A 9,386-nucleotide genomic window follows, 5' to 3' on the forward strand; every position below is an offset into this window, starting at 1 on the left:
CACTTACATAAAGAGTCTAGTAAGCAATACAGTATGTCACGACTTCACATTCAAACACATTGAAATGATCCCATCCCATCAGCTGTGTTTAAGCAGAATAATCTTCTGTGAAAGGAGATTGGTTTGAAATGTACAGGCGACAAAAGTAGCAGACAAAGTAAATGTGTGGATAAAATTATTTTAAATAATAGGTCACTGAGCATCGGCAGGTTTGTTGCGTTTACTTTTATTTGCCCCATAAATTGGAATGAGAAACCACTTTTATACGTTTATCCTGCAGTGATAACTTCAAACACACTAAGCATGATAAACTTGTTACATAGCAACAACTTGTACGGAACATTTGAGGCGATCCATGCTGTTTATCCTGACATGTCCATTATATGTTACAGGATTGTTGTTATTGTCATTGTGTAGCAGTGTTGCAAAAATCTCACTGTAATCCAATATTTAAATTTGTGAATTTTCCATCAATATTTATATGTCCTGATCTATAGTAGCAATGTAAAAATTTTATTCAAAGCTTTGTTTGTTAGCTCCACTCTTTATAGTATATTGACAAGGCTAGTGCCGCCCATGTTCTGTGAGGTAAAATGACTCTTTGTCACTGGAGAAATCAAAAGTTCCACGTCGGAAAACGCCACCTGACAGCAAAGCTAAGCGTTACACAAAATAGAAAATACATTTGATCTTGTACTGAATTTTTAGGTGGGCCTTGTTTTTGTTGCTGACCCCATCCACAGCAGATAATTCCTTTCTGTTGAGTGGGGGCTGGACTAGGGCCACCTCTGTTAACTCCACTCTGAAGAAACCCAACAATCCCCTTACAATGCTGCAGGCACTAATATGTGGACACCTTTAAATTATATTCTGCACAAATGATTACTATTATGTTCATAGAATATATATACAAATTCGTATATAATTAATGTAATATAATACTCTTACTAAAGCGTAATCCAAAACATATTTTTATTAGCTGAGAGAAGCAAAATTACCAACAAAGAGTTGCAGAAAATTGAGATATGGTTTTATATTTAATATAAAACTAGAACAGAACTTAATAATGATTCAAAATGTTTTTCTGGATTCATATTCCTGCAGCATCATTCCCTCCACTGCAGAGTGGTGATAATGTGCAGGCAGGGAGTTAAATGGTGCAGCATAGTAGATATTATGGTGCACACTTAGCAAAGCCTGGTTCTAGTGAATGTCCCGGTTCAGCTCTCAGACTTTACATAATAAAACAGTCCCTCGTGACCTAAAGACCGCAGGACTACTTCTTCTGTACACTCGGACTTCCTATCCTAACAGCTGGCTCTTTGGCTGAGAGCTGTCAAGCTGGATAGAGCTGTGTGATGTTTCCTCCTGGCAGTGATGGAGCTGGTTTCCCCTGGTGCAGGAATGGATCTCGCTGTGTTTGGCAACCCAGGAGACGGGCATCACATCTGGTCCTGCGCTCTGCACCGACAGGCAGTGAGAAGTAAATTCTCTTAATGACGACCGGCTGGCCAATGGCCTGCTCCGCCGGGCCCTGGATGTAAAGCTGGCCTCCTGCTCCAGCAGAGAGAGAAATCCAACTGCGGGGACCTTTTTATGATTTGTGGAACGTGAAGACATTTCTGGAAGTTTTCACTCTCTGGCAGAATAGAAAAGAGGCAGGACTGAAACAGAGCATGTTGCTGTGCGTTTCACTCTGCTGGTTGTTTTCTCCAAGGTCACGCTGTGTGGTCGGAAAGCTGTTGTGGCCAGATGGACAGTCAGCCGGTTAGATGATAGATGCAAAACGTTCATATTGGATTGCGCTGATGATTGAACAAGAAGGATTCAAGTGAGGGACCGTTCTTACGGGTATTAACAGTCTTTAATTAGAAAGAAGCTTTGAAATCAATCATTTTAAAGTATGATCTTATTTCTGCATTAATTTGACTGGAAGTGTGTTTATGTGAAAGATTTTGCTACAACAGTGTTGTTGACTGATGGTGTTGGGAGGGGGGATTTGATTGGTCCATCTGTGCAGACACTAAAACACACTAACAATAGTTCATAATGTTACTTCAAACGACATCTCTCCAGACAGCTAATCAGCTGCTGACCAGTGTTGTCATCTGCTCTCATGACATTTCTCCTCGTCTTTATCTCTTCTTGTTATAGATCAAATCAGAGGGAACGTGTATAATATAGATGAGTTTTAGCAGTCTGGTCGTTTGATATCGTCGCCTAGACCCATAAAAGTGAGACATCTGTAGCTACTCTTTTCTGTAAGGTTGGGTTATTTCAAGAGAGATCAAGATGTTGAGTGTGTTGAGGCTCTGTGTCTAACTCTGTGTCTGACTCCTGAGGGGCGGAGCTGAGGCAGCTAGCTGGACGACAAGTTGCCATGCCCTAAATTGTGTTAACTTCAACCACTAGTGAAAAAAGTGTTTTATATAATATCTGAGACTCATACGATTGAAATGAACAGAGAAAGCAGCTACAGCGAACAAAACGTTTTTGGGTATAATAAGGCTGTTAACATGTTTATTTGTGTTGTAATCTTGGACAGCCCTGGACGTTGCAGTCTGATGGAAATCAGTGTGGATGTTAATAAACTTTCTCTTTGAAATGGAAGAGAAGCTAGCACACCGCACTAATTTCCATTTTTTTTTTTTTTTGTAGTAGAATACAGATTTAACTGCTCAATAGGGCCTTCTAAATGTTGAACTCTGTAAGGAGACAGCCATACGAAATGTTGTATTTGAGGACCCTCAACGGTACTTAAGCACTAAGAATATTACTCTCTGATCTGAATGAATGTGCTGGATGAGCAGAGAAAATTCACCCTTCTGCCTTAGCAGCCTCTGATGTAAACACTATCTACTCAAACACCTTGTCTCTTGTAAGCATTGCATAGATCTCAGTAAAAGTAACTTTTAATTAATTTGTTCCAGCTCCAACTCCGGCATGTTCTGCTCTGTTTCAGTCTCCATTGATTAAAGCGCACCTAACTCAACACAGTGGCAGAGAAATCACAACCCCGAGTAGTTTTTTGGTGGCACAATTACAGAGTGACGGCAACGCACAACCGAACAAGACAAGTATCAGTGCTTACAACGGCGCACGCCGCTTGCGCAGACTGTGATGTAGATTTGTAAATGAAGTTGCAGAATTTGTTAGGGATGCAGAGAGCAAACCCTCATGAATTACACCCTCAGCAGACTCACTGTAGTCCTCAAAAACATTTGACAGGTGATATAGGCCATCAGTCACCGTTAGTTCGTAAGTATATCCATAAGTTGATCTATAAGTATACATACTTTATATTGCTGCTTTTTAACATATTGTAATGTATTCCTTTCTCTCACATACATGACACACTGGAAGGTCTCCCTGCATTAACCAACCACCACTAATAATTATTTCACTTTACAAATACTTGTTAGCTTTTCTAGCTTCCATTTGCTGTGCATCAAAAACAATGGGTCCTGTTTAATGCTGGCCATTGCAAAGCTTTATTTATAAACAATATGTGGCTACTCACTGAGAGATTGACAGTGTGTCTCCTAAAAAACAGGAAATGCCAGTCAAACACTGCCATGGGTGTTTGAAATGTGCAGTTTTCCTGAAACATCCAAAAATGTTTTATCTTCTTTTGAAAAAAAAAAAAAAATGGAAACCTGTGGGCAGTATCTGCAGTTGTATTATAGCACTTAAGTTTCACTGAAGTTTCACTTACATTTCGCTAGACTCCGTGTTTATCATGTGTGATAAATGTAATTTGAAACAGATTTTTATTCAACGTCAAACAAAATAAAGAGTTTCATAGTCACCATGATGGCTCTTCAACAGAAAACTTCAAAGACTTTTTGCAAATGCACCCAAATGATCTAATCCACGGTGCGTAGCAACGCATAAACAGCCAACATACTGTACATGAACCTTGTTTCCACAAACATCTCAGCTGGAGATCACTGACAGTGTGCCGCTGTCAGATGTCTGCAGAGATGAGATACAGAAGCACAATGCACTTGTTCAGCTACACAAGACTTTGAAAATGCTGCCGAGTTTGCTTGGAGTTATGTGACGTCATTTCTTGCCTTTTTCTCGGGCTCACACCCCTGAGTAGTTTGGAGAAGCGATAAGACTGAACAGCAGGGTCAAGGTTTTGTTCGTGTTCAAAGCAGTTTTTCATGTAGTTATGGTCCTTCAGTGTGTGTAAATCTGCTGCCAGATATACAGAGGGAAAGTGCACAATGTTGTTTGGGGTCCCATGTATGAGTATTAGAGTTTAGTAGAGAAAATCAGCTCCAAATTCAGAATGAATTTCATAATTCATAAGCCACAGCAGAGCTTCCCAAGATAGATTTATAGTGAAGAAGTAGTGTTAGAGAAGAACTAATCAATTAAGTAAAGTTCAAATAAAAAAAAAACAAAAGTACAGTTAGTCAAGTAATTTTAAGAAACAAAGCTTTCTCAAAATATTTATTGGGTCTCAAATGATTTCACAGTGATTTGGCCGTCTGCTTGATTAAAAGTTCACAGGTTTTGATACCAATTGTGTCTTCTGTCATGTTTTTTTTTTTTAATCTTTTGTCCTTATATTATTATTTTTGAGTAGCACCTAAGATGAATAAATAGAAAAGACATTCAGAAATAAAGGCCTGCTAAGTAAGAGTTCTGTGGAGATGCTGTGTCGACTCAATATATGTGCATTAACATAAATCAGAGCTATACTATAGTTTGTGACTAGACATTCATTTTGATTGCAATATAGAGTGTGATTAGACTATTGCCTTATGGATTGTTTGTAGTCAGCATGTCTACCAAAAGGTTCTACTGATAGTGAGTCTATCAGACTCCGTTAGCTCTAGAGTTTGAATAAAGTGTTTTCATTAGTCAAGTTTGCACTTCACAGCTTAAAAATGTGTTTCGCTGCCACAAAGGCAAAACATTCATGACTGAAAATGAGTTCATAGCATCTCTTAATCTGAACCATGGAGAAAACCCACACAAATCAAATCCAGACGCCAAGAATCGCAGAAGATTAGCTCAGACTGAAAAATATGTCAGAGAAAAAATGATTTAGAGAGAGGAATCGACTTGCTATTCTGCTTGTTGGTGACTACACTGTCTGAGAAAATGACCTGCCTATAGACTGAGCTGTAAGATACTTCAGAAAAAAAAAATTGTTCAAACACACATCAATCCAACAGCAATCCAAAAACACAAAGAAAACCCACAATGTGCATTAGTTACAATCAGCAACAATGATTCTTTTATCTCTGCTAAAAATAAACTTAGAAGGCTTTTAACTAATATAATTCCAGTTAATTTAAATTAAGAAACATCTGATCAAAGAGTAAATAAGCAAGAATCACTTATTCAAAGTAAGGAAAAAAATCCTCTTAGCAGATCATATCTTGAAAAACCTTTTTAATCTTTCTGCTGCACATCAAGTCCACAAATTAAGATCCTGCTGCCTTCACAACATCATTAAATAACATGCTTACAAGATAATAATAATAATAACAACAGACAAAAAGAACAAGATATAAAAGGTCTGCATATGCTGATAATCCGGTCAACAGAATGTAAGTGACGGTTTTTCTTTTAGACAGAATGTGTTATTTGTGAACAGGAACTAGTGAATCTCACTATATTATTATATGGTTGACACAATGCAGTGCAATTATAGGCTACTGTAACTAATGGGCATGTTGGTTTCTGCACTAATATTACTCTGTATTTATTTAAAATGTGGTGTAAAAACTGAACAGAACCTTTTGGGTCTTTTTCTCCATGTTTTTGGGTCCACCTTGAAGAGGCCTCCCTCTGCTGCCTTTTCGCAGCACACTGAACAGCTAAAGGACAGACAAGGTGCATGTTAAGCGAAGGTGGTGGCTCCTGTCATGGTTGACTTGGGCGCTATCAGGACAGGATCAGTCGACTGTGTCTGGATGACAGGACCCTGCGAGAGCCGGCACTGCCGAGTGTCCACGGGCGTCCTTCAACTTCTGTGTCATGACAGCCAGCTCAGCATGACAATGGGACAACTAAAGGGGACGTGCCGTCTGCTGTCAGCAGTTTAAACCACATCCTGCTCTGCTGCCAGCGCCATATGTCCAAGATTTTAAATATGAAAAGCTCACCTTCACACCAAGACAAATATACTTTAAAAAATAATCATCAGATTTCTCTTCATCTCCTGTCATAATTACCCGGCACGTTAAAATGTGAGAGGCACTGATTTACCAAATGACCTTTACAGCATTCTGTTATTTGCAGAGACTGACGCTGAGATCCTTGAACTCCCTGAAGGACTTCTAAACACCGGCTTAATGAGAGAAAGGTCAGAAAACTCCCATCTGTCAAAGGGGAGGTCTAGTCAACATACCAGGAGACAAAGAGCTTTTAACTACATACTAATGAAGCTATTTTTATTAAAGAATACGATGGAATTATTAACTAGAGAAGATATATGATGACAAATGACTTAGTGCTGATTTTCATTCTGTCATAAAAATACCAACATTTAACACTTAACATGTTTATTTCTGCTGTAAAGTTGGACATTTAAACATGGAGTTCTATTGGGTTTGACTCACTGTCAGAGCAGTCTCAATCATTTCTCATCTGAAGTACTGCAGTCGGACATTTTCATAGTAAATCACCTGAAGACAACACACTATTTTCAACAGTTTTCACTCCTAAAATGTTGATCTGTTGCTCCAGACTGAAATCTCTCTGCACACTCTGGATAGATTTATTCAGATACTCATCGTCCCCAGAGGTTAGAGCCCATTGACTTTGAGCGTACTTCTTTTCTGACTTTTTCAATAGCTCCACTGTGAGGTTGACTTTTGTAGGTTTGCGTGAAATGTCTTGTCCACTACTGAGTGGACTGCTATCAAATTTAACTCAGACATTCATGGTCCCCTCAGGATGAATTGTATCACTTTTGTAACACTCGAGCACTTCATCTGGTGCCTAACTGACAGTCTCAGCAGCCTCTGCTCAGTTTTGTACACTGACAGATTCCACAAAGACGGAGAACGTGGTGAACTCGGCGTTACCCTGCGTGCTGAATATGTCTACATTTTTGTATCTACTAATACTCACAAAGCACCTTCTGTTACATGCCGGATGCAAACTATTATGCCTTGAACTCCGATACTTCGGATTAACTCTTAACAGTGAATAGTCCCAAATCTATTGCTATTTGCAATACTTTGCACAACAGTATGACATTGGTTTTGTTGCATACTGTCTGTGATCTCTGAGCAGCTCAGTCTTGAGGATTTTATATCACCATAGCCAGGACAGCATTTTGGCTTCCATACAGCAAAATGTGACCAGATGTAGGAGCACATCTTGGTATACTTTGGAATATTGGAACAATTCTTTGTGTGGTGTACTAAAGCTTGGTTTGTGGTTGCACATCACTAGTTGTACCTTGCTACAGCACAGCTCCAGACCATATGCCATAACCTGACATACATTCATCCATTCATATTCTGTATCCACTTGTCCTCTGGAAGGTCACAAGGGGGCTGGAGCCTATACCAGCAGTGACTGGACAGAAACATAACTTACTGTTGTGGCAAAGTGTTGATCCACATTTGTTAACTTAAAACCTCTTCATCCTTAGGCCTATTTGTTTGCCTCCTGTGCTAAAATGACACATAATAATAAATGTGTTGTATTTTATTATATCTAAGGGCCGTATGAATAATTTTGGTCAACTGTGACACAAACACATGTGAGACTGCTACAAAAGTGTCAGAATAAAGATATGAAACTGTGAAAATTCACCTGGAACAAAGTAAAAAGTATAAATTTCTGTTCTCGCCTAAAAAAAAACCCCACATTATTTAGAGTAAAAACCACCCCTGATATGTGGGATAGTAGCTCAAATCTGATGAGTAACTGTGCAAAAGAAGATGATAAAAAGGTGAATCTGAACAATTTTAGAAATGTTTTAGCCCATTTATGTCCAGGTGGAATCAAAAATTATGCCTTTTTATCACATTTTGGCACCATATGTGTCATTTGACCTTTCTTAGGTACCAGTCTGAAAAACTCATTTTGTTTCACTAAATCACTAACATCACTAAATACAGATACAACAGTTCTGACTCATTCACCCAGACAATGTGTAAAAGGAGGCCTTTGGTGAAACTCAAAGGAGAATATCTCGACAACTGATTGGTCAGTTGTAATGAGTGATGCCTCTATCAACCAATCAGATCAAATTTGCTGTAGCAACCACCAATGACAATCCAGAACGAAGTAAACACTAAGATTGCCTATGGTCAGAGACCCTACTTCAGAGACCTAGAAGCCCCTTCCTCTTCATGTACACAAACGCCATGATTCATTTCAAACTGACGCAGAGTCATACGAGAAGCCATTAGCAGCATTTTTGGAGCAGGAATATAACTTTTAATCACAAAACAGCAAAGTTAAAACATACTTGATACATATATGATTTTGCAAATGTTATTTCCACGACTCTTTGGCTTCTAGCGCTCTGAGTTTTTGTCGCACAGTGAAGAGACAGACATCGTTGTAATCAACAGGATCTTTTTTGTTTGTGTGTCTATCTTGAAGTGGTGAGGTTAGTAGAAGCAGAAAATGAGAGGTTCACCGTATTTGTGTTTTCATCACATTCACATACAATTGCTTGGGGTTCTATTTGTGTTTCGTTTAGGTGGCGATGCCTCATAGAGCCTTTTAGATGGGTTTCTCTCCGTCATTTTTGTGTATTACATGTTCGGAATGGTGCATTTAGACCATCTGTAGACGTCCTCTCAGGTGTTAAGTAGACAAAGACAATGTTTTAGTGGCGTAATTACAGAAAAATACCAAAGGGCATAGGTATAAATCCTTTCACTAGTGTAACCCCTACGAACTGCTATGGAAGTAACCAAGCTTAAGTATTATAGTAGTATGGCTACTATGTAACTGAGTGCCTTCATTTGGGTTTGCTCTGTCGGCCTTCTCAGCCTCTAAGAATTATTTCTGCACTTTTTCTTATAATATATTAATTAAAGAACATGAATGAGGAAAGAAAAAAGTGTTAGATTGATTTGTAATGAAAATAATCACGGCACAGAAGGCTAAAATTAGACATCTTGCAATTCATCCTGTGTGCATGTTAGATGGTGTAATTACAACTTAATCTGTATATTTACATTTTGCTCCACAGTGACTGCTCCATTTTGCAGTTTGGGAAGGCTTCTGTCCCTGAGAGAAAAATCCATTCTTTAACTGCCACCTTCCACCGCCACACACAAGTACACTGATTATTCTGCAGGCGGAGAGCGAGGGAGCAGGCAGGAGAATGCAGGATGAGGACCTACAACTGGCATGAGGTGCAGGTCCACCAGTGGCCTCAATCAGTCATC

Source organism: Mugil cephalus, chromosome 5, assembly GCF_022458985.1.
Source record: "Mugil cephalus isolate CIBA_MC_2020 chromosome 5, CIBA_Mcephalus_1.1, whole genome shotgun sequence".
Lineage (NCBI taxonomy): Eukaryota > Metazoa > Chordata > Actinopteri > Mugiliformes > Mugilidae > Mugil > Mugil cephalus.